Here is a 27,827-nt window from a genome sequence, read left to right as displayed (position 1 = left end):
ATTTTTGAGAAGGGAAGAGATATAAGGGATATTAACTTCTCTATGGATCTGGGTGTTTCTTATGTACCAGGGGGCATCCAGAATCATCCTCAGGGTCTTATTCTGTAATCTCTGAAGTTTTAGAATGTTTGAATTTGCGGTGTGGCTCCAAGCTGGGGATGCGTAAGTGATAATCGGTCTAATTACCATCTTGTAGATTATTAATTTTGTTTGCATATCCAGTTTACTTTTTCTGTTGATCATAGGGAAGAGCTGTGCTAAGACGTTGGATGTCTTAGAGGTAATGTAACTAATATGTTTGTTGAATAGGAGTTTACTATCAAGAATCACTCCAAGATATTTAACTTCAGTCTGCCATGGAATCTTTACTCCCAATAAATAAATATCCTCCATGGTGTGAATTTTCTTTCTAGTGAACAGTATGGCTGAGCTTTTCTGGGGGTTAACTTGGATCCTCCAGTCTGCCATCCACTTTTCTAAGGTGTGTATGCTGTTTTGTAATCTTTTAGTTGCCAGTTTTGGGCTCAGTGATCTTGCCATCAGTGCAGTATCATCTGCATATAATGCAGTGAATGTTGTTCTTGGGTTCAGAGGGATGTCTGCTACATATATTGAAAACAGTAGAGGTGCCAGAAGAGATCCTTGAGGTACGCCTGCCGAGATCCTGCGTCTGGTCGAAACGGTTTCGCCTACCCTGACCTTCATGTATCTGTCTTTCAGGTAAGAATGTATTACCTTTATTAGCCAGACTGGAAAATTAAATTTTATCAGTTTGTAGAGAAGACCTTGATGCCATACTTTATCAAACGCCTTCTCTGCGTCGATGAAGATGGCAACTGTATTGAGTTTCCAGTTGAAACCTTTAGTAATGATTTCTACCAGCCGGTGCACTTGTTGGGATGTACTATGGGCCCTACGGAAGCCGAACTGTTCATTAGGCAAAATTCCTAACTTATCTGTTACTGTTTGGAATCTTGAGAGGATCACTTTCTCTGTTATCTTTCCAAGGCAGGATAATAGGCTTATGGGTCTGTAGCTTTCAGGTAGGTGAGCATTTTTTCCTGGCTTCTTCAGTGGCATGATTGTGGCTGTTTTCCATGTAGAAGGGAAATGCTGGAATCTAAAGATGGCATTTGTAATGTTGACGAGATGGACTATGGCCTTTCTTGGAAGTAGTTTTATTATTCTATTAGTTATGCCATCCGGTCCTGGGGCTTTTTTATTGTTTAGATGGGAGATGATATTTATCATTTCTGTTGGATTAGTAGGAGTGATAAGTTCTGAGTTGACATTGTTCTGTCTTAAGGTAGACCTAACATGACGATGAATCTTGTATATAAGGTTGATATTTAAATTAGTATACGATGGGTTGCACTGAGATTCTAGATTATCTACTATTGCCTCGGCTTTCTCTTCATCTTTGTGAACTGTTCCTTTCTTGGTTTGGATAGGGGGTATGAGTTGTTTTTTGGTGCGGATTGCTCTTAAGAATTTCCATACAGAATGATCATCAATGTTAATGTTGGTCAATTTGTTTTCCCATTGTTGGTTTCTGTGTTTTTGAAGAGCTTCTCGGACCTGCCTGTTTAGATTGTTCAGTACTTTTTTATCTTGTGGTGCTCTGGTATTGTGGTATCTCTTCCTGGCTCTATTTTTTGCTCTGATTAGGTCCATGATTTCTTCAGGGATACGGTTAGTTGGGTTGAGGGCAGTGGATTGTCTGACTGATTCAATTGCTTTCTGAATTTGTATAGTTAAGTTATTTATTGCTGTGTCAATCTCTTCCTTTTTACTGATATTGGGTACCGGACCAATATGATCAGGAAGAACCTTGGCTAACTTGTCCCATGGTATGAATGTGTGCAGAGGAGAGAATTGATCTGATGAACCTAGATTAAGCACTATTGGACTGTGGTCAGAAGATAATTCGTTGACTGATTCCAATTTGTATTGGTATCTTAAATTTTTAAAGATGACAATGTCCAGCACATCCGAGCCACCCGAAGGGCTGAAATGGGTGGGCTCAGTAGGGCCAGTCACTACAATAGAGTTGAGCATTGCATAGTTGAAAAGTGTGTGACCTTTGGTATTAGTAGATGAGCTGTACCAAGATGTGTGTTTTGAGTTGAAATCTCCTGCTATTATTATGGAGTCATTTGGACTAAGTATGGAGTCCAGATCTGTTGTCAGCAGAGGAATGCTTGGAGGGTTATATGCAGCATAGATCTTGAGACTCCCAGCATTGAAGGTATGCACCTCCACACCAGTCACCTCCAGGTTTACTGTTTTGGGCTTGTCTATTGTGTTATGATTTAAATAACTCTTAATATATATGGCTGTGCCTCCGCCTCTTGTGCCAATTCTGTCGTTTCTGTACATAGTGTATCCACGGATTTTTGGGTTATTAGCTGGTCTTAGGTGTGTTTCACCAATCAAGATGATATCTGCACTGAGACGAGTTGAAAATTCTTTTAGTTCCAATATCTTGTTCATTGGTCCATTAGCGTTCCATGCTATTATCTTAAGAGCTTTTGGTTTGAATTTATTATTCATGACAGATGGCTGTTATAATGTTTTGAGTGCTTTGCAGGAATCTTTTTCTGGAAGATGTTGAGGGGCATGTCTTGCTGAATTCTTGCAGCATAGTGGCAAGTGAGGCTGTTAAGACAGATGTTATGTTGGAGCATTCTAGCTCGGGAGATGTAGGAGGCTTAGTTCTTGCAGCTTCAGCATATGTTTTGTTCCTGGTTGTTCCTTCTTGTGAAATAGAAGGCAAAGTGTTTCGGACTGGAAGACCATTTGTTTGGATGCTTGAAACGTTGTTACGTGGCGGAGAAAGATTGACTTTTATTGTTCCTCGGTTTTTTGGATTGGAAAGGCATCCCTTATAGTTGGCGGGGTGAGGTCCTCTGCAGTTTGCACAGCATGCTGGAGTTGTGCGAGGTTTGGTGCAAGAGATGGTCTGGTGTCCCTCGCCGCACTTCAAGCACCTGTAGGCTGCCTTACATAATTTTTGAGCATGTCCAAATCTTTGGCATCTATGACACTGACCTGCAGATGCTCTTTTCCTTAGAGGCTCAGTTGTAATTTTGAGACCGCATACTACAGTCAGTTCATAGATCTGCTTTTGTGTGTTGTTTATTTCTACCAGCACCAAAGGCATTGGTCTTTTGTCTGCTCTGAGCATTCTGCTCACTTTAACTGGGGACAGGCCCTGTCTGGAGAGATCAGTGGACACTTCTTCAGGAGTGATTCCTTCAGCTATCCCGCGTAGAACAACTTTCAGGTTCTTTTCGCTAGGTAAAGTGAAGGTGTGGTATGGGACGTTAGCATTGTCCATAAATCTGGTCATCTGTCTGTAATCCGAGACAGTAGAGGGTTGTATTTTAACTCCCTCATCTGTATTTTTGGCCCATGAGAATGAGATATTTTGTTCTCTTAGGGCTGATGTGAAAGGGATCCATTTTTCTTTATCCCTTAATATGACTGGTGGTATCTTTTCTTTAGGACCATTGAGTACTTCTATCCCTGTTGTTTTGGGTTCTTCCACATTGGTGGAGATTTTCCTCTTCTTTTTCACCAATTGGAACTCTGTATCAGTTTCCAAGGTATGATAATTACTGTCTTGGGATGTAGCATCTTCCACACTTGGGGAGTGTGCTAAATCTGATTGCGTCTGAGTTGTGGGCTCTTCAATCATGTCAACCATATTATCCTCTGTGACAGCTGTGGGGGGGAATGTGTCAAAGAGCTTGACTTTTCCTGGCCAATTTTCACTCAGCAGCTTTCCCAGTCTGAGGAATTCAAAGTAAACTTCTTCGAATTTGGCCTCATTCAGAAGTTTTGCCATGACAATATTTGGAAATGTGTTAAGTCAAGGATGGAGAGAGAGTAGAGATTGCTCTGGTGTTTCGAGCAGGTAAAGGTAATCCTGTGGACTTTTGAGGGTCCACTAGCAAATCCCGTAGACACCCTAAGGTGTCTACCAGCAATAAGATGTCGCGATATAAAATACAGCAATGGCGATACTAACGGCAGTAGGCCTAGCGTATTGCCCTTATAACTTCAATTGACTTACCTGGATGGAAAATAAATAAAGTGCCTGTTTATGGCAGTAAGCAATTAACTGATATTTTACTAATGAATACGCATAAATCACTAAATCATAACCGTCAAATTCACAATTCACCAATAATAATACACGACACTAAACACTACCACGCGAGCCGCCATGTTTCGATACTTTCACATTTTTTTTTAAAATTAGGAATGAAATTTCAAGGGAATTTTATTAAAAAAATAAATGGTGTATAATTATAATTCTAAAATATTCAAAGAAATTTAAATATATTACTATTCTTCTATATTTTTTACCTTAAATTTAATGAATTTTCTTGGATTATAGAGTGATTTTTAAATATAAATATTTTATTATATGGAAAGTATTTAAGTTGCAGGATAAATCGCCAGGATCAACGTTCTTCATCGACCATGGATAGCTAACATTGTTACAACCATCTCTTAACAAACACTGGTCAAAAATACTTCATCATTACATTGAAAGTTAAGTAGTTTCGTCAAAATGGAAACTCGAATTAACATATAATAACCAGGTGCTCTTTCTAAGAAAACTCATTTAGCAGGTAAGATGCGAAGTCTTTTCAAGTCCTACTCACTCTTTATTTTGAAAGTTAGAAATTGTACGAATCCCGACTTGTAATGGAAGTTATTGGCTGTTGACTGGAGGGGTGTGTATTTAACTGTATTTATGAACACATTTATGAAGCATCTCTGCATAATGTCAACATCACTGTCTTAATGATAATTGATAGAAGAGATAAAAGGTGTATTCTTTTCCACATCACCTGAGAGGTAGAGTATTAGACGAGCTTTTTTAACGTGGTATCTCCAGTAGGCCTAATCCACGAATCGATAAATTTAAAATTTTTAAATTAAAAATTTAAATTTTAAACTTTGATAAATTTAAAATTTTATCAATGGGCTAAGGACTGATCCCTGATCTTATGCTGAATTTTGTCAAAAGCTTTAACAAAGTCCACCATTATCATACTGTAACCATTCACTTAGTCTAACTCAACCGTGACATTATTATTATGAAATGTGAGAAAATCACTCAAACATGACCTTCTCTTAGTAAACCTATGCCGTTCATTGCGGAGCATAGAATATGTAACGACCCGCTTCTGCACGATGTCTTACCAACTCTTTCAAAATCTTCGCAACTACTCCAAAGATACTGATATATCGATTGTTGGACACATCAATCTTTACAATACCCTTCTGCAATGTGTTTATCATATATTCTTTGAGAATCTCCTCATGGGCTTAGACTCAAAATTATACAGGCAGGTCAAAAAAAAAAAATAGTTCAGCTGAACCTTCTTTTAGTATCCATGCTCATATCCCTTCCATCCCTATTGCCGAATTCATATTCCATTTATGCAACTGCTCCATATCTCCTTCTCAAATACCTGAGTTACTTCCTCGACTGTAGAGATAGCTTTTGAGGTCAATGTGACGTACACCGGGTAGATCCTTTTTATAAACACGACACTCATTTGTTGAGCAATGAGCGTTTTTGAGTAAGAACCTCTTCCTTAATAAGATGGCACATCTATTTCAATCTCGATATTACATCGGTGATGTATTTTTAAAAATACATCTAATGCACTGCCATTATCCTTCTCATCTAGCAACTGATTACCATAAGAACGAAACTAGTATTTGTCTCAGCTGACCATAATTTCCTACTTTGAGTTAATCGTGTAACCTTCATATATATATATATATATATATATATATATATATATATATATATATATATATATATATATTATTTTTGAAACTAGCACAAACAAACGATGCATGTCTCACGAAGGGGGGGGGGGATATCTAGCTCAGATATCTAGAATCTCAGGTATCAGGTATCAGCTGAATATATCTGAGCTATTCTAGCTCAGGTTATATTCAACTTCAAAAAATACACGCCTACACATACTTTTTTTTTTCTAATGTAAACCAAAGCACAAAAGATTGTAATCCACTGAGCAACTGATACTGGGTAAGATAAGGAAATTTACAGGATTAAAATTCTTTAATATTTTCTACATTTTTTAAATTGTTATATAAAACAAATAACATTCAAGCAACTTCACTTTTAATTTACTATTTTATCTGAGAACAATTTTTATATTATTAAAATTGAAAAAAAAAACATTTCGAAAATTTCTTTCAACTATTATATAAAACAAATCAAATTTACCAATTTTAGTTTCACATATATTCTCTTAAAATAAAAGAAGCACAAGGAATGTATGGACAGGAAAATGGACCATCAAAATCTGAAGGTGATTATGAATTGTTGTGGCAGTGTGAATCAGTGATCTGAATCTAGTCGATTGAGATATACTGACGAGTTTTTTTACTTTTGTAACTGATACTTGTTGCAGATGAGTTCTGAAGATCTCACAATTTCATGCCAGTGCTTTTATCCAAAACATTCCGAGTTTTGCAGAAGTGCCAGCCAGGCTACAACTGCACGGTAAGCTTTTTTTTCCAGCTTCTGACACATCACATTGATAGACATCGAAAAACAAATAAATGAGACGATATTTGAGGAAGTATATCGTGAATTCATCAGAGACTGGGCGAGCTGCTTAATAACAATTGGCCGGTGAAACTTTATCATACGTTTTCCCTCGCAAGCTTCAGAGGCGATGACCCCGCTAAAATGTAGGAACAGTTGGACTCGGTGATCTCTACTCCCTCAGATTTTGAAGAGGTCTGCGCACTCAAGAAGCGCAGAACAATCGTAGAACCACTCAAAGACAATGAAATGGAACAAGACGGTCAAGTTTCGGACTCCATTGCTTCTCCCAAAGAAAAGATGCCTCCGATTATGCTACGAGAAAAACACAGATGGGCAGCTCTACGATCTACAATGTCCAGTTTACACATTGGGTATACAAAGGCCAAAAATGTGGTGAGGGTATAAAAATACAACCCCCCATGGTGACAGATTACAGAGGGTTCACTGAAGAAATGGACGTCAGAGGTATTCAGTACATATCACTCAGTTCGAAAAAAAAATTTTAAAGTGATCCTCCGTGGCATCTGTGAAGACATTGATACAGAAGAAATAGTTGCTGGTCTTAACTTTCAGGATCTGCCTACAGTTAAGGTCAGCAGAATGTACATATCCCACAAGACTCCCATGCCGTTAGTCGTTGTAGAGATCCATAACATTTACAAAAATATTTACAACTTAAAAACAATCTATGGGCTCATCATCACACCAGAACCACTCCGGAGAAGGGCATCTTCTGGGCAATGCCACAGGTGCCAAAAGTTTGGCACGCCCAGAAACTATGTATAGCTGAGTTTAAATGTCTGAAATATGAGGATAACGATCCAACCAATATCTGTACAAAGCCGAAAACTACCCCGGCTAAATGCGCCAACTATCAGGGATGTATTCAGCACCCGAAGAACAGACGGCTGGAGACAGCTAAACAGTCCTCCTACTCCTCCTCTAACACAAGATTACCAGAAGCCCCTGTACTACAGCTGGAGGCTCGGCGGCCACAGTTGGGAGCCTTTAAAGATAGAGGGTGCCAAAGGCAAACAAGAAGTTATGCAAATGTGGCCCGTACAAACAAGTCAACAGCAGAATAGAATCAGCCAACAGCACCTACTAACCTGACATCTGTTATTACGGCCTCTCTAGCAAACATGCTACAAGACTTCAGCCTGTCAAACCCTTCCGCAACCTCCACTAAAAGATTCCTACGTAAAACACAGGCCATGCTCACAGCACTTATAGATGAATAGAAACAAACTTATTGCAGCCTCTCTTCAGATCGTTGCATGGAATGCAAATGGCCTCAGAAACAAAATTTTGGAGCTCCAAGATTTCACCCATAGATATCAACCAGATGTTATTCTAATAAGCGAGACACATCTAAGACCCTCGGACAGCCCTGAAATAAGGGGTTATCTCCTATCTATATAGAACCGACAGATTAAACTACAGAGGCGGGCAGCACTGCCATCTTCATCAAAAATCATATCAAACTTTTATATCATATAAACTATTATACTAGGAAGTGTGAACTAAACATCCTTCTTAGCTCGGCTAGCAGACTGAAAATCTACTTAGCTTACAACCCACCCTTAAAAACTCTACTGCATTCTGATCTAAATGCCATCATTATTGCCGGAGGTTTAAATTCCAAGTACCCTGCCTGGAATTGTAGAACTACCAACAAGAATGTCTGCATCCTTTCCAACTACATAGGAAAAAACTATGCTAAAATGGACAGGCCCCACCGAACCAACTCATCTTAGTACGTTTGGCACTGCTGACATCGTGGATATAGCTATCCTGGAAGATATTAAACTTCAGTACAGCCTAAAATTATTGAACGAGTTGTCATCTGATCACAAACCAATTCTACTACAGATGAGAAAACAAGAATACCTGTCTCCTCCCCTCTCACTCATTTATATCGTGGTAAAGATTGTCAAACGTACTCCGGGATTGCATTGGACCTGTTCCTCATATAAGTTCAAAAGAAGATGTCGAAACAGCAGTTACAAGCCTCACCCAACAAATTTACTCTGCTATAACGGCATCCACCTCTCACAAATCTGTTCCCAAGCTTGGTCCTCTTCCCGAAGATATTATGAACTTCATCAGAGACAAAAACAGAGCAAGGAAAAGATTTCACAACACTCGTGCGCCACAAGACAAAACAGCTCTTAATAGACTAAATGGGGCATTGAGAGATGCACTCAAAGCTCGGAGAGACCAATTATTGGAAGAAAAGTGTTAGTTTCTATCTCACCTACTGATCATTACTCTATCTGGGGACTACTAAGAAATATCAGAAACAAAGGCAGATCCCTTCCCCACTATACTTTCTGACTAAGGCCTTGTTCACACAGATGTAGAAAAGGCAGAAGTCATAGCAAAAAAAAACTTAGAAGCGCAGTACAAACCTTCACATGAAAACTTAGACTTCAATCACTTGTATAAAATTCACAGACAGGTCAAACACTCATTAAAACTTCCTGATCATATTGCACCCACATCACCTGCTGAAATATATGATATTATTAAAAATTTAAAGAACAAAAAAGCTCCTGGGCCAGATGGTATCACAAATAGGGTGATCAAGCTGTGGCCTCGAAAAGCTGTAATGCATCTGACCATAATAATAAATGTAATCTTAAAGTTTCACTATTTTCCTTCCACCTGGAAACAGGCTGATGTAATCCCGATTCATAAGCCAGGCAAGGACGCGCACCTGCCTCACAATTATCGTCCTATCAGCCTCATCTCCAACTTGGGTAAGGTTGTAGAGAAGGTCATCCTCTCACGACTTCGAGTCTCAGTAAATGAACTAAACATCCTTCCTACAGAGCAGTTCGGTTTTCGGCAACACCGTAGTACTACCCAGCAAATCTTTAGAATAGTGGAATATATTACCATCAGCTACAACTGGCGTCAACACACGGGAGCTGTTTTTCTTGATCTATCTAAAGCATTTCACAAAATATGGCACTTCGGATTGCTACATAAACTTATCTCAGCCGGTATCTCACTGAAAATGGCACACCTAGTTAGATCATATCTACAGAACAGAACCATGCAAGTCAAAATCAATGGTACTACCTCATCCCAGCGCCATTTCTTGGCCGGAGTACCGCAGGGATCTCTTCTGGCCCCATTGCTATTCTCTATATACATGTCAGATATTCCGCACAACCCAATGTCATACATCATGGCGGATGATACAGCATTATTAACCAGATCTCTCCGACCTCGTTACTAGAAAGCTTCAAGAAAACCTTCTAATGTTAGAGAAATGGTTCTCCAAATGAAGACTACAAGTGAATCCCCAAAAAAGCTCAGTCATTCTCTTCACGTAAAGATCGATATCTCCTGCAGGAGACGTCTTACTATTTAACACTAAAATTCTCTGGAAGACAGAAACAAAATACCTTGGTGTCGTGCTCGACAAAAAATTAGCTTTTAACCAACACATCAAGACTACGTGTGCAAAGGCATCCAAAGCCATCGCCCATATCTTCCCCTCAATTAACAGGAACAGCAAGCTAAACATCAAAATCAAATTGCTTTTATACCAGCTGATGATTCGTCCCATAGTCACTTCTGCTTCTCCAGCCTGGAGCCATACCTCCAACACTAACATTCTCAAACTGCAACGTGTACAAAACAAGTGCCTACGAATGATTCTAAACACCCCATGGTTCGTCAGAAACAATCAACTTCATTGAGATATAAATATTCCTCATCTCTTCTCTTTCCTACAATCTTTAGCAACAAAGTTCTTCCTAAAGACGTCCATACACCCCAACGATGTAGTTCAGCAAGTTGTAGCCTACGAGGCAACGGATATATTTAAATATAAAAGACCAAAAGCCCTTGTAATTTTCTGTAGTGATGCATGATCTCCATGCTCATCCAGGGCGAGCAAACTGCTCATTAAATTTTACCCTCACTGTAGCCGTAATAGATAGCGGGGAATATGAAAAGCATCTTGCTTCACCCCTAAAGACATTAATATCAATTGTCAATTATCAATGTATTGACAGTTTATAAACAGTTTAATTGCCTTAACTTTATCTAGCTATGTGAGCTATTCTAACTTAGGTTATCTTCAACTTCAAAAAACACACGCACACACACACACACACACACACACACACTTTTTTTTTTCTGATGTAAACCAAAACTCAGAAAAGATTGTAATCCACTGGCACTGAGTGAGATAAGGAAATTTAAAGAATTAAAATTCTTTAATATTTTCTAAATTTTTTAAATTGTTATTTAAAACAAATAACATTCAAGCAACTTCACTTTTAATTTATTATTTTTTCTTAGAACAATTTTTATATTATTAAAATTGAAAAATAAAAAAATTTCGAAAATTTCTTTAAACTATTATATAAAACAAATAAAATTCAAAACTTACGAAATAATGAATGTACAGTATATACTGTATTGAATAATGAATATGAGGAATTAGAATCAATCGACCGTGAGATGCGGTGATTGATTCATTCATTCCAATACCCTTGGAGGGTAATGGATGGCAATGCTGTAGCCAATGAGGTTCTAACTGAGGCACGACTATTGCTGTTACCCTCCTGCCATGATCAGAGCTTCAATTGCTCAATAACACCTTACCAGAAACTGTCCTCTACACATAGCGGGGAAGATGAAAAGCATTCTTGCTTCGCCCCTTTAAGCCAGTCCTTATAAGGATTCATTATTTGACATATTTTTAATTATATGCGATACTTCACCTACTAGTTTTCGACGAAAACATTCTCTGTACTTACGCAACAATAAATATATGGGAGGTCTTCGTTTTGCTTCCATTACTCTTTATGATTGCTATATTTAATAATTAAAATTTTCAAATTGGCACCACGAATTTAGAAGTTATTCTTTCAATAAATTCTAAGTTTCCTAAGATTTTTTAAGGAAACATTTAATTTCTTCAAAAAATAATAAGAATTTTTAATATTTCTTGAAGTAGTAATAAAATATTTAATATATAGAAAGAAACCATTGTATATCTAACATAATGATGGGAGGTTTTAGAGGTAGTCTCTTGGAGGGTAATGGATGGCAATGCTTTAGCCAATGAAGTTTAACTGAGGCTCGGCTATTGCTACTACCCTCCTGCCATGATCAGAGCTTTAATAGCTCAATAACACCTTATCCCTACACTGTCCACTACAGATAACGGGGAAGATGAAAAGCATTCTTGCTTCGCCCCTTTAAGCCAGTCCTTATAAGGACTATATAAGGACTATGAAAAGATGACTGGTTGGGAATCAAGCGACCGTGAGATGCAGTGATTGATTCATTCAATCCAACACCCTTGGAGGGTAATGGATGGCAATGCTGTAGCCAATGAAGTTCTAACTGAGGCTCGGCTATTGCTGTTACCCTCCTGCCATGATCAGAGCTTTAATAGCTCAATAACACCTTATCCCTACACTGTCCTCTACAGATAACGGGGAAGATGAAAAGCATTTTTGCTTCGCCCCTTTAAGCCAGTCCTTATAAGGACTAAGGATGAAAAGACGAGTTTGATTCATTCAATCCAATACTCTTGGAGGGTAATGGATGGCAATGCTGTAGCCAATGAAGTTCTAACTGAGGCTCGGTTATTGCTGTTACCCTCCTGCCATGATCAGAGCTTTAATAGCTCAATAACACCTTATTCCTACACTGTCCTCTACAGATAACGGGGAAGATGAAAAGCATTCTTGCTTCGCCCCTTTAAGCCAGTCCTTATAAGGATAAGGATGAAAAGATGAATTCATTTTGAAAAGATGAATCAATCGACCGTGCGATGCGATGATGGATACATTAATGCCCTTGGAGGTAATGGATGGAAATGCAATGCTGTACCAATGAAGTTTAACTGAGGTTCGACTGTTGCTGTTACTCACTTGGGCGATGAGTTTTTGAGTTCGCTCTCTTGAGGTTTTTGCCTTAAGGGGGCAATTTGAGTCTCCGGGGAAGGTATTCTTCGGCACGGCCCGCTGAGGGGCTTTGTCGGTGAATTATTTTCCTCGGAATTTGAGCGGTTCCGCTCGGTGGTGGGGGAGCCCGTCACTGAGTGGAACCAACGCTGAGATATGGACGGTCTTTCGCCCACTATGGAGTGGCCTAGAGATCGTCCGATTTTTTGAGATTTCACCTTTACTTACATAGTCGGTGATTGATTCATTCAATCCAATACCCTTGGAGGGTAATGGATGGCAATACTGTAGCCAATAAAGTTCTAACTGAGGTGAACGTGAAATAACTACAGGATTTGCAGTGGTGAAAAAATTAGATATGCGTGTAAAAGTGCTACGGTTCAAACTGCGACCCATCACTGTACGCGTATATGAGGGTGTCTCCTGAATAAACTGAAAAATGATTTCAGTTTATTCGTTAAAGATCCTTCTCTCAAGATTTACTTCAATCCTTCTCTCACAGCCGTTCAATTTCCGCCTTATGCATATTCTTCGGATATTTTTATGGACATTGCTCTGCTGATTTGGCCACTATTATTCCTACACTCTCCTCCAAAATGGTTACAACAAGAGCTACTGCTAACCAACACCTTTTAGGAGAAAAGCTTGAAACTCATCGAAGTTTCTATGAAAGAGAAGTCTTCTCTTTCATTCCATCTACTTCTGTTCTTCCCTAATTTTGTCTTCCCCGAAGAAGACAAACAAACAAACAAAATAATTCTTTCTTTTTATTATCTCGACCACACAAAACACTGACATGTTCTAGTCATTGTGACCTTTTATGTGTGGTTTATATATATAAGGTTAGTCATGGTGGTGCATACTATTCCACACCGACACAAGCGATGTTGAAAATTATTTCTACAGTGATACAAGAATGCATTTTTGACCGCGCAATGAATTTGAGTGTTTCTGACCCATTGCAGTGAGATCGATCCTCATCTTAGTACCAAGACGCATGGATAAAAACGGCGACTGACATTTATATTTCATGATTCGCATACTTTAAGAACCTTCTTATAGTCTTTGCTACAACAGTATTAGACCGAAATGGATTAGATACTCCGCCAATTCTCCTCTGAAGAACCGGAACTTAACTTTGAAAAGCCACTTCAGGCATCTGATAAGAGACTTACTGATCCAGACACAAGGCGACGAATGTCTACTGCCTACTGACAATGCGAAACATCCGTGTGTTTGTTGGAACTCAAAGCCATCCACAGCTTGTTGGCTGTAAAGTGATTATGCTGTCCAGTCGGACAACTAGACTAGCCATATTCAGAAATATGCTAAGAAAAAAGGTGGCACTTAGTGGATGACGAATAACGATTTTCATCAAACTTATTATTGTTCATTATAGAAAAAAAGCTATACTGATATTAATATAAAGAAATGTGATGCCAAAAAAACGAAGCATTATAAAGGAATTTCTAACTACAATTGGACGGAAGAAAAGTCTATAAGGCAAGTAAATCAACATTGTCAAAACATCTCAAAGAAACAAGTGTATCAGATGCGTTCAGAATGTAATGCCAAATACTTTGATCTGTTTTTCGTATCCAAACCTTCTGATGTTTTCAGATTAGGTAATCATTACTGTTAGAGGTACAATAACTTAAAAGTCATGTACGATTTCCGAAAAGTAAAAAAGAATGACACATAAAAAAATATATAAATAATGAATTTACAAGAAAGTAAGTGGTGTTGTTGAATTATTATTTATTTATTATAGAAATATTAAAAAACTAGCATAATTTATATAAATATTATTTTACTTTTATTATTTCCTAAATTTTTTTTATTATTTTCATTTATTTCTGATTTTCTTACGGTGTTAAATCGGAAATAATCCAATCAATCCTTTTATTATATCAGTGGTTCTGCTACCTTGTATCTTTATAACCAGTGTGTTTTATTACTAATTCTTATTATCATTTCGGACACTCATACCTATCAAAAAGCTTAGAATTTTGAGAGTAATTCGCATAATTTGTTTTCATCTTACTTCCATATGTAGAGCTCTCGAATGCAACTTAATGACTTCAGAATGTTGCATCTCAGCGGAATCTACATTAAATTGTGGTTTTGACAGTGCCTTTTAATTGTAGGTTTTGGGACGACATTTTTAAAAGTATCTAAAATTAAAAATATGTCTATATTTATAGTACTAAATTAACTAAATACAATAAATCCACTAAAGTTACAATAACATACCAAAACACGCCAGTAGTAGTTGGCCACTTTGAACCAGATCAAGATCACGATAAGATAAGGAATCGTGACATCATTGGTTGATAAGAAGATGACGTCATTATGTGTGTGACGTCATGAGTTTGGAATGTTTGGAATTTCCCTGGGGGGGGAGCATATGTGTCAATGGCTTCAATTCTTGTGTTTTGGTTCGCGTACGGAATTATGGGTGATGGCAGAGATAGGGATTCGTGTTGTGATTGCTGGGACATTTCTAACCATATCAAGGTCAAGATATGATAAGGAATTGTGACGTGAATGTTTGTTATTATCAGATGTAGATAAGTGACGTAATTTGTTAGTTGTAAATAAGTGACGTAATTGTTGTAAATAAGTGACATTATTGTTTTGAATGGAAAAGGAAGATATTATTAGTGGATAAGGATTCGTGTCGTGATTGGTGGGATACTATGAACAAAATAGGGGTAGAGTGAATGGGGAAAGCGATGTCAGTGTCTTGGATGTGTATTGTTATGAGTTGTAGATAAGTACATGGTTTGCGTATGGCATTATGGGTGATGGATAGTGATAAGATAATGTTTGGAATTTCGCCCCCCCCTTCTGTCAGGGACATCACGTGGTGTGTTGAGTTCGCGCATAGTATTGTAGGTGTATTTAGAGATAAGGGATCGTGACGCTATATGTTTGGAAATTTCTGGGGAACATATGTCTCTCTGTGATATCACATGGTGTTTTGGTTTGCCTATGGAATTGTGGGCGATGTTTTTGAGATAAGATATCTTGAAATTTTCCCAGGGGTGACACACATCCGTCATTGTCATCATGTTTTGTCTTTGGTTGTCTGTACTAATTTTCTAATACATTTTCGGGTATTTCTTTCCTGTTAAATAGTGGGAATTCTTAGAGTAGAGTCGTGATGCCGGCAGTGATTAGGCTTTTCTGAATAATTTAATTATATGCCGGTGTCCCTCAATCACACACGTTTTTTTTCATAGCTCATATATATTTTATTCTTTATAAATAAATAAATAAATAAAGTGTGAGTGAATTCATTGTGATTTCAAAAGTGATCTTACTTAAATATGCATAACACATCTACAAAACCGTTTGTTCATTTAAGTTCACACATTTTATTTCACAGATATTATTTACAATGTAATATGCAGAAAAAGGAATTTACAGATGTCACCAAAGCATATGGTGTTTTTCTCGTAATATTTCTTTGATGAGACATGTGCGATTGGATGATTTTGATACTGCTTCCCATATGAGAATAGACAGTTCAAAATACATAAGTATAGATAGTACTGCTATCATAACAAACATCTGCCACCTATGCGATGGTTCTTGATTTTCATCTGCAAAGAAAAAACCTTATTGTTAGTGATGGAAAAAGTTAACAGATTACTATAATCCTAATAGTTAGTGTTGGAAGTATTAAAGCTTTACAGAAACATACAAATTTGCCACATGAAACAGTGAAAAGTTGGTTAGCAACACAGCCTACTTATGTGAGACATATTCCCATTAGAAGAAAGTTTAAACGCAATCAAATCAAAGTCCCGACACTTTTACACACTTTTCAATGTGATTTGGCAGATATTTCATCCCTTGCAAAATAAAACGGGGGGTGTGTGTTTCCGTCTTGTATGCATTGATTGTTTTTCCCGATTTGCGTGGGTTCGAACACTGAAGAAGATATCAACAGATGATGTTGTTAATGCTTTCGAGTCTATTTTTAAAGAGGAAGTGCCATGATCAAGGAAAAGAATTTTGCAACAAAAAACTTCGTACAATGTTTAAAAACCATAATATTCATTTCTACACGACCAGGAGCGAAATGAAAGCCCCCATTGCAAAAAGATTTATCATTTATCAGAACATTGAAAACAAATATCTACAAATGAATGACGTATATACTAAAAGTAAAAGTTATACGAAAGTTTTGCCGACCCTTGAACATACTTATAACCTCACACCACACCGCACTATCGGTGTGGTTCCTTCGGAAGTTAACCTTCACAACGAAGATCGTTGTTTTTTAGGTGATGATACCCACAAATTTAGAAAAGGGTTTTGACGTAACTGGACACGAGAATTGTTCACTATTGCTCAGGTTATTAATAGAAACCCTGTAGTAAAAATAGTTCGCGGTCGTGACGGAGAGATAGTGGAGGGAACGTTCTACAAACCTCAACTGCAAAAGGCTGATATACCCATGAACTTCCGGAAGACGTGTATCTAATCGAACAAGTACTTAAACAATGCAAACAGAAAGGAAAGCCTCAGTATTTTGTTAAGTGGGTCAGTTATCCCTCATCGTATAATTCTTGGGATCGTAGCAAAGATGTTTCACTTAACGTTTCCCAGTAACGCCAGTATGAAAATATTTCCTACACGCAAACGAAATTTCAAGTAGAATTATCACACGAGATCAGATTTAAAGGTAAATGGGAAGTTGCTCTTGACGAAATTCATCTTCCGGGAGAATTTAATAACATCGATTCCGGTTACGATGAGTTTCATATGATACGTGGAGTTGGAGGAGGAGGAGGAGTCAACACTATCGACAGCAACAACATCACATGAAATAAAGTTTTCGAAAAGTCTAAAGAAGAATTTTACAAAGTGTACAAGATTCCCCATAGCAGTTTCAATTTACCCTCTGAACTTCTTCAAGCAGTGTTTGATGTGAGTTCTGTGATTACTGGAAAAAAGAACCCAAACAACACCATTTCTCTGACAATCCCAAAAGATTACAACCTGTTGTTTCCCGAGGAGGCCTCGGGTTTGGGGCTTCTACTGGGTTTTAATCAGATTGGTGTTAAACTGAAAGGTACAATCACTGGGAAATATCCAGTTGATATAAAGAGGGGTGTAGCTACATATTTTGTTTATTCCGATTTAATCCAAGAACAGATAGTTGGTGATACATGCGCACCATTGTTAAAAGTTGTTCAGTGCAGCACCAAGTGTTCCTTCGTTTTTGCTCACCCTGATTATTATCCGTCAATCAGCATTGAAATTCGTTCTGACAGCGGCGAGTTGTTCCACTTTCGTGGCGGCAAGACAATAGTTAAATTACAGTTCCGACAAGTGAAGGATGACTGATTATCTGTGATATTACACATTGCAGGCAGGTGAGGCTCAAGTGTTTCATATGGATTAGGTAACGGTAACATTTTCAGAAGTGCCTTCTCCGTTCTAGGTCCACTTTTAAAACCTGCAGCTCAATTTGTCGGTCGTCAAGCCTTAAAAGCCGATCAGCATATGATAGGAGATGTATTGGAAGGAGTACCTGTACGTCGAGCCTTTATAAACAGAGCATCAGAAGCTGGGAAAACCATTGCTGAAAGGGCTCAGAGCCGATTACTTCAGCGAGGTCAAGGAAGCAAGAAGAAGAAAATGAACCCAAAAAAGCGCAAGAGAGATGACATATTTTGCTGAGGGTATGATGTCAGAGTTACATCTTTTTTTTTCCCCAACCTCGTGTCAAAATGTGTGTGGAAAGAAGTTCTTATGTCACCTACCAACCAATATCCAGTACTGATCCTGTGGAAATTTGCATACCAAGTACATCTGAAGAATATTTGGATTTGGGAAAATCATACCTACGCGTTCGTGTGCGCATCACTCACAATGATAGTAAACCTATTCAAGATTTTTCAGTTGGTGTCGTGAACAACTTTTTTCATTCCATTTTCAGTCAAATTGACTTTTTTCTCCAAGATAAACTAGTGAATGTGGCATCAGACACGTATCCTTATAGGGCTTATATTGAAAACCTACTAAATTGTGATAGAGATGCTAAAAACAGTCAACTGACAAATGAACTATTTGTTAAAGATTATGTGGTTAATGTTAGTGATATGTTTATCAAAAGTGAATGTGGGATGCTTAGACGACAAGCTCGAATTAACCAATCAAAGAGTGTCGAGATGCTTGGGCAAATACACGCTGACATCATGCATCAAGACCGGTACTTGATCAACAACGTTTCTGTTCGTGTTGGTATTGTTCGCAGTTCTCTCGAATTTTGTTAACTGTCTGCAAATGCTGATGCTAAGGCTAAAGTGCAAATTGAAGAGGCTACACGTTTTGTCCGCAAAGTCAAAATAAACCCAAAGATTCAACTGGCTCACCTGTCTGTGTTAGACAAGTCAAACATGGTATATCCCATCAATCGAGTGCAAGTGTCTTATTTTTCGATTCCCAAGGGTATGTCAGATGCCACACGAGACAATCTATATCTAGGTGAAAGTCGCTAGTGATGGATTTAATGGCACTTTCAACAGAAATCCATTTAATTTTCATCATTTCAATCTGAATTTTCTTGTGGCGACAGCTGACGGTATTCAGTATCCCTCACAACCTTTGACTTCGAACTTCAAAGAAAGGCATTACAGCAGATGTTACATGTCACTGTTCACATCACTAGGTAAATGGAACAGAGATTGTGGTAATGACATTTCTTATGAGGAATACGTAAAGGAAAATGTTCTCTATGGATTTGACTATCGCCAGATCAAAATGCCGTTGCCCCCCCATGTCAGCCTTTTAAGAAGAGGAAGTGTGCGACTCGAAGTTAAATTTTCTCTTCCTGAAACATCACTGTGGGTTTTTATGCAGAATTTGCGTGTACGTTATCCGTAACAGAGGATCGTTCTGCGTTACTGGACTATGAACACTGAACAATTAGTAAGTATACTAGAGTTAGAACCCACCACAAGAAAAGTGGGTTTAGGAGTTTGTGCTCGTGATGAATTGCCACAACATTCGATCAGAAAACAACAGTCGATGTTCGGCGTGAACACAGATCCGACTTGTTTGCCAGGACAACATTGGCAAGCTATCTATATTAAAGATAAACATGGTAATTTTTTCGATAGCTTCGGTCGCCCACCCGAAAACGATATTGTTAACTTTCTGAATATCAACACTAATATATAGCATTATAATAGTGTACCTGTACAAGATAATGATTCTGTCGCATATGGTTTGCACTGTGTATATTTTTTAATATTGAGATGTCGTGGTCTTTCTATGCAAAATATTATTAGCAAATGTTATTCTAAGGATTTGTGGTTAAATGATATTGTAACTTATTCTGTTACAGATCATTTACTGAAAATAAAAAATAATTTTTAAAAAAAATTGTTTTTTTCACTTACCATTTTTTCCACAACAGTTTCTTATTCCCACGCAACTTTCGGGGAGATAAAAAGACGAACTTGGTACTGGTTCTTCGAGCTCTCCTGCGGGTTGGGAGTAGACTGGAAGCATTTTCCTCACTGGGACTAGTTGATGGTGATGGTTGATGGGAATAATTCTGGGTATTCGGTTTGTTCAGTGTAGGTTCTGGATGTGACTGTCTATGTTCCTGTTACTCTCCTTCTGTGTGAGCCAATTGGTTTTTCAAACCTAAATACTTCTGCAAAACAACTAAATATGCTTTTACTTTTTCATCTGGATTTTGATTTCTCATTTTTAAAATGGCACTCATTTCATCATCTAGCGTGTACAGTTCACGCTCCTCTGGTGATTGGAGGAGCGTAGATTTTTTAAACATATGATTCATTTTCTAATACGTGAATCCAATAAAGGAACAACGATACTGCCTAATAAGGGGAACAGTGCTCCCCCGTGCTGTAAAACCAGTTTTCTTCTAGTAATGAAGGGAAGCGATTTGTTAGTTAGTGCTCTTATAATTTTTTTTCCTTCGTAGGCGTGACTTCTGGTTGTGTTTTAGTGGAATATTTCCAGATAAAACATTTTTGCAGATTTCACAGAGTGTGGTGATTTGGCTGGAAGTGCAGTGTTTTAAAGCATCATTTGCTTATTTGGGAGAGGAATGAGATAAGTACTTGATGAGATATTCATAGCGTTTGAATCTATCAGCCATTCAGGGATAAATACTGTATTGGTTCCTTCTCCTGGCAAAATCTGACCTTAAGCGTAAAACATCAGGTGTTTCCTGTCTAAAGTCTAAAACTAAATATGAGTGGGTTCCCGTGTTGCATCTTTATAAATCTGAACTAACACGTTCGTTTGTCCTGGAAATACTTGGGAAGCTAAACGAGAAAACTGTAAAGAGTCTCGGTGATTTTTAAAAGCAATAACATAATGGCTATTGAGAGAAATTGTCCGAAAATGTGTACCTTTACAGAATACATTTTGTGTCAGTAGAATTACACTGAGGTTACGGTGATGTGAACCTTTTATGAAAACATCAGCTATTTCCGTGCTGTCCTTAGCCTGGTGAACCAAATCATCGATTATGAGTAAATTTCTCACATTTGAATCAAATTCAGGTAACTTCAAACCATTCACGAATTCTATATTGGTAATTTTTTAAATTTATCTTGATTTTCACTGTAACAGTAAACGATTCGCTCCGGTGGTGGTTTGATTAGTTGATTACAATGTTCTTTGAGAGACAACACGAATGTTGTTTTTCCTGACTGAGTAGCTCCCGAAATAATGCATGTAAACGGATGTATGAACATAGCGAAAATGATAACATAATTAGACTGTGATTATTTTTATATAATCAGAGATCATGTAAAAACAGATAGATACTTGTTTTTAATATAAAAAAATCTCCCCATCAAGATTTTTTTTTATCAGTCAGCATGTAATCATGCCAAGACGACTTTTTTCTTTTTTTAATTCTAAGAAAAAAAAAAGCTATTGGGGAATAATAGTAACAATACCAGTGAAGTTGAAAACTGCACAAGAGAAGGATGACACTGCAAATTATCGTATTAGGAAACAACCATGGATTTTTACCTACCAGGTAGAATGTTGCTTAGTTTTCTGTCCCATAGATGGCATCTTTTGCTTATGGGATATGTGAGTGTAAGGAATTATCCTTTAAAATACCCATATGGAAAAGTGGATGTGTCTGTTGACACTATGCTCTTCGCAAAAGTGTATCCAAATCTTTTTGTTACGGAGGTCATTTTGAGTTGACAGCTCCATTTGTCTCTATGGACAGAAAATGGCACAGGAATTTGGATGTTTTGTGGCTCACCACTTATTGCTGCTATCATAGTTTCCAGATTAATCTCAGTGGCCGCGCGAGAATTTAAAGTAATGCCTTTGCATTTGGTCACAATCTTATCCCCCCCCGCGTTCTGTAGGAATAAGATTTGGGACCTGTAGTAACAAACTCAACTATAAAGTCACCGTCGAGTTCGTCGCCTAGCTCCCCAAGGTAGTGATGAATACTCACCAGTGGACGGTGAGTATTCATACCGGTTTTTCACTGAAAATGACAGAATCGGTATCTGTGTATAAAAGCCGTCTTTGCAAAGGTTCCATGACCTCATATAACTTTATCCTACTATAAGCAGCTACAAATGGGGAGATGACAGCATTCCCTTTCCTATTTTCAGGCTCGGTGCCTTCAATAGGAGAATAAGCAACCATCATTTGATCTTCTGAAACTAACCTGGCATCTTGGATGACTTTACTGTTATCTAAAAAAATGTTCTACAAGGTCTTCATATGAGGAAATCACCTGGGTCTGAGTTCTTAACATTCTCATACCAAGCCTTCCCTATAGGGAATTCAAACAAAGCTTAGCAAGTGAACGTTTACTAGGATTTTTACTAATGTGTTCACTGTTTAACATAACACCTTTCCTTAGCAAAAATTCATCCAGATAAGACTGTCGGTTTTGACCTTCAGGCCATCCAGATGCTTCCTGTTTCAGCTTCAGAAAGGTATCAGTGTAGTGAGCAAAGAAGTTTTCTTCACCTTCAAATTTTTGAGGAAAAATGCCACGCCTCGTAAAATTCTAAAACTTTATAACCGCGAGCACGTGCTAAATCGAATTCTGGAGTGCACCAAAAACCTGTAAAAGATCGGTCGGTTTGAGAGCATAAGTCCGTTTGAGGCTATTTGGTGTGAGATTTGAGACTGGCAGAATAAAATATAAAATTGGGTGCTGCTGTAGACCAGGTGATGGAATAGATGATGGAGATAGTATGCATAAACAAATTGATGAAATTAGTGGAAAGAGGGTAATTATTATGGGGAGTTTCAACTATGGTAACATTGATTGGAAGGACGAGAGAACACATGTGAGGAAGGAAATGGATTTTATTCAATTATTAAGGGATAACTATCTATCTAAGACAGCGTGTAATTGAAAATACTAGGGGTGTGAGAGTGTTTGACCTGGTAATAGCATCTGAGAATTTGACTGTAACGAATATGACCATGTTGCCACCTATTTACGAAGACCATTTCAGTTAGGTTTCTAAACTTTAGTGAGTTTCTTTATTCATAATGTTAATTTAAGGTTTACTTAATGCTATTTACAAATTGACTGGATCTTAATATTATGATTTGTCAAATATTCGTTAACGTAGAAAAATTTCAGAAAAAAAAAAGTATAAATTTGCAGGATTGTAATATGGTCCCCCTTTCTTGGACATTAAGTTCTTTCTGACCTCCAGAACATAACAAAGAAATTTCTTTGATATTTGTGGTATAAATTAATGATTTGTTCTTCGGACACATTCTATGATTTTGCGTATACACCAAACTAAGGCGATGACGTTTTAAGAAACTTCAGTTACGAGTAGCATGAATGTTTAAGAAATTCGACTTATTTTTCATCTCCATTTGCCATTTCGTCAACATTACTTCATAGCTCTGATACTCCATATACTTTTTTCCCTGTAATTAGAATTTTCTCATCCGGTGATTAAATTATAAAAATTCTAGTATTTTTATGTGTTACATATTTAATGAGTACTAATCGAAGTAATATACTCTCTCTATTGCCGATGTGAATAACTCTAAATTCTAAAGAATTAGTGAATTGTTTAGACACCGAGAAATATTCGTGTTCTTATCACATAAATGCATGCGTTAAATTGGGCCATTTGCGCACCTAAAACAACGACTCAACTGTTTTCAGAAAGACTTATTGTCTGATATTGTTAGCCAGTTAATAACAATCAGTAAACGACTGTTTTCCTTATACTTTATCATTGCTAATGATCTATTGTTGCATCACAATGCAACAATATGACGCGTTTTTATTTTATTTTTATTTTTATTTTTTTTAACGACTTCCGTTCATGAAAAGTGTTAATCTGTAGTTTAGTATTGCGAGCAGGTTAAGATATTATCCAGTTATTTATTTATCAGCATGTTTCATTTTTACATGGTTAGAAAACCGTTCACGCCAACAACATCCGGAATTCAAACTTGCAGCTATTATTAGTAAGCGGCTACGGTAATCGCATTTTAGATGGGAGTGAATATCACGCGCCCGATGTGAGACCACCACATTGCTTATTGGAGGCCTTAAGTGTCTTGAAAAAGTTCTATGTTTAACCTCTACAGTAGGGTATCTCGACTAGGTAAAAGATTAAAAAATATAAATAAATAAACATAAAATAAATACACTATAGACTTGCACATTTCGTGTGTGTGGGGGGGGGGATCAGGGAATCACATAATAATTACGACGATTTCATTAAACTGTGATGATATTTCATTCATGGCTTATGGAGGAAAAATCGAAACTAAAATATAATATTTTAGTTTCGATTAGAGTATTAATTAAAATATATTAATTAAAGTATACAACATTAGAGTATTAATTAAAATAATAGTATAGGCAAAATACTTTCGTAAAGATGAAAGTGTTTGAATTTGAAATGCACTGAAGTGTACATTTTAATGTCAGAATTTCAGCAATTTCATTTAAATCCAATTTTTTATAAATGATCCACGATAATCGTACGTTGTATCAAATATTTTTAACAGAAATAAACGGAAAACTAATAAGATTCAAGGCAATGGAATGCATGTGAAAGGAATGTAAAGGAATGAAAATGCGCATTGTAGTAAATGAGGTGTGATTTAGGGTTAAATGATTTCCTGACCACCATGCTACGTAAGTTATCAAAATAGGCCATGATATTCAAGTTTCGTTAAATTCCTGGTTAAATGGCTGATGGGCATGTTTTCCGAATATTTTTGACCAATATGCTGTTACATGGTATGGATTGAAGTCATTGTAATGTAATGTAAATTATGTAATGCTTTAGATACGCATCTTTGAGCAATGCAAAGAAGCACAGAAAACTTGCAGAACTTCGTTGTGCTGCCACTACAGTAGAATGCACTGACTGGTGACAGCAGTAAGGAAATTTAAATTTTATCATACTTTTCCATTGGGAAATCAAAAATGCACCACAAATGAAAGTATATATATATATATATATATATATATATATATATATATATATATATATATATATATATATATATATATATATATATATATATATATATATATCCGAATAATAGCAATAATAATAATAATTATTATTAGTAGTAGTAGTAGTAGTACGTCCCCAGGGGAATTCAAGGACTTATATTGAAAGGGTACTCCCTTCACACACACACACACACACCAGCGCAAAACACCATCAACACACAACCATCTACAGCGCACTAAATAATAGTTTTTGTGTATCTGTAAACTGTGTGGTCGATTTTCTCGTATAGTAAATGAAGAGTAGAATTTTTCTCAATTGTTTGAACTCCGGTATCGCATGCAATTGATGTCTTTTGCAAGGACCGGCCTGCAGAAGCCATCTCGCTGCTGTACGACTCGGAAACCTGTTTGTTACGTGTTCCCGAAATCAGTGGTTATATCTTCCCTTAAATTCATTCACACTAGAAGCTAATAACTTCAAATTCTTATCCACCAATACGCCAAGATCCCTTGCCTCTTCAATTTCTTATAGAATAACCCCGCTAATATAATATGCCGATGGAAATCTCATCATGCCAAAGTTCATGCCTTTACATTTACTAACATTAAACTGACGCCATTTTCTTTTGCCCAAATTTCCAGCCGATTGAAATCATTTTGTAATTGCCGAAGAACATCCCTGATTGCCCTGTCTATCTTTGCATCATCGGCAAACAATTGCACATCTGATGATAGACCCTGATTGATGTCATTAATGTATAGAACAATATTGGTCCAGGAACTGTACCTTGAGGTACGCCACTAGCCACCTTAGGTCTGCCAGATTCACACCTACAGTACACCACTTTTTGATATCTATCTCTCGACCATCCCCTGATCCAAGACACGAGTTTATATTCCAATCCCATATTCTCCAATTTGTGCAACAGCCTTTCGTGTGGTATCCTATCAAATGCCTTAGAAAAATTCAACATTATTATAGGGTATCCATTCCCTTTATCCAACTCGGCCGTGTTATAAAATATGAGCCAATTGCTAAAACATGACCTTCCTTTAGTAAACCCATGCTGTTCCCTGCAGGGTATAGAATGATTCTCTGCCCATTTCTGTATGCGAGTTCTTACCAACTTCTTTAAATCTTCACTACCACACCAGAGATACTGATAGGTCGGTAGTTAGACACATCAGTTTATGCATTTTTGCACCACCCTTGTACGATGATACTATCATACATTCCTTCCATTCCTGTGGTATCATTCCTGAGCAGACTCAATTCAGTGGAAATATCATTGCATATTAAAGAACAGGGGAGAAAGTTTAAGCTGTGGAGATGGATTAGCTGCAAATCAAACAAACAAACAAATCAGTGAAGTACATTTTTTGAGAGATTTCTATTAGTTTAATAACAAAACAATCTCATCTAATCATTTTTAATCTTTATGAGAATAAAACTGTTTTATAAATTATATGAAAATTCTCTGTTTATAAACACTATTTGAATGATTCGACTTCGCTTGAAGTGGAATTAAGAACCAAAGAAAGTGACTCATTTTTGTAACCATATACTTTATTAATACCAGACAATCAAAGTTAACTAAAATAAATTTTTTATTTTCAAAAATTTTAAAATATTTTAAGTAATTTAATAAATACAATTTTTATTGAAAATAACTTTTTAATAATGCAAACTATTTTTAAAAAATTTTAAAGTTACTGAAAACACCATTTTGAATCTTATATGATTTACTTTATAGTATTTTCGACTCCGAGATTTTTAAAAATCTGGTCAGTCTTTAAAGGACTGGCTTTAGTTGTTTAATAGCCTTTATTACTCATTTTTGTAACCATTTACTTTATTAATACCAGACAATCAAAGTTAACTAAAATAAATTTCTCTTTTTTATTTTCAAAAATTTTTAAGTAATTTGAGAAATACAATCTTTATTGAAAATAACTTTTTAATAGTGCCAACTATTTTTACAAAATTTTAAAGTTAACTGAAAACACCATTTTGAATCTTATATGATTTAATTTATAGTATTTTCTACTCCGAACTAGATTTTTAAAAATCTAATCAGTCTTTAAAGGACTGGCTTTAATTTGTTATATTATCTTTAATCGTATTTCAAATCCTATATAGTCAATCCCTTCGTTATTTTGTTTTCTCAAGTGTACATTTTTCTCATGTGTTTCTAATTCTATTGCTTTTAATGCCAGAATTTTGTCAAATGCATTTAAATCGATTTTCAGAAATGATTATGATCTTTTAACAATAAAACTACATAATATAGCAAGATATAAAGAAGACCGACCTCATTTGCATTGTAAATTTAAATGTAAACGAGGTCTGGATTAGGGTTAAATGATTTCCGGGAAGGTGATACTCTAGGTTATATCAGCCATCCAACACTTCGTCACATCAGAGTATTACTAATTTTTTAATATTTAATCCATACTGCTTTATGCCTCGTTAGTTTTTCATTATTACACTCCATAAACTGAATCCTTCATGGACTGTTTTCGTCGACTGATATAAGTATTGTTTTGAGTGGCTTAAAAATCTCTCAGTGGAATGAGAATTCGTTTCTGGCCAATCAACTGCGTTGCAAGTGTTGTTGATGCAGTTGCGAATGAATTGAGCTTCACCACAGAACAAGATGTATTGAGGAATTTCGACAATTTGCACCGAGGTAAACATAAAAAATAAAATAAGACGCGATGGCAATGTTTTTTCAAGTATTTGTGCCCACGTGGTCTGGATTGAAGTCCTCGTCATGTACAG

Source organism: Typopeltis vanoorti, chromosome 1 (assembly GCF_054136105.1).
Source record: "Typopeltis vanoorti isolate ZY-2024b chromosome 1, IOZ_Tvanoo_1.0, whole genome shotgun sequence".
Lineage (NCBI taxonomy): Eukaryota > Metazoa > Arthropoda > Arachnida > Uropygi > Thelyphonidae > Typopeltis > Typopeltis vanoorti.
This window is presented reverse-complemented; position numbering follows the sequence as displayed.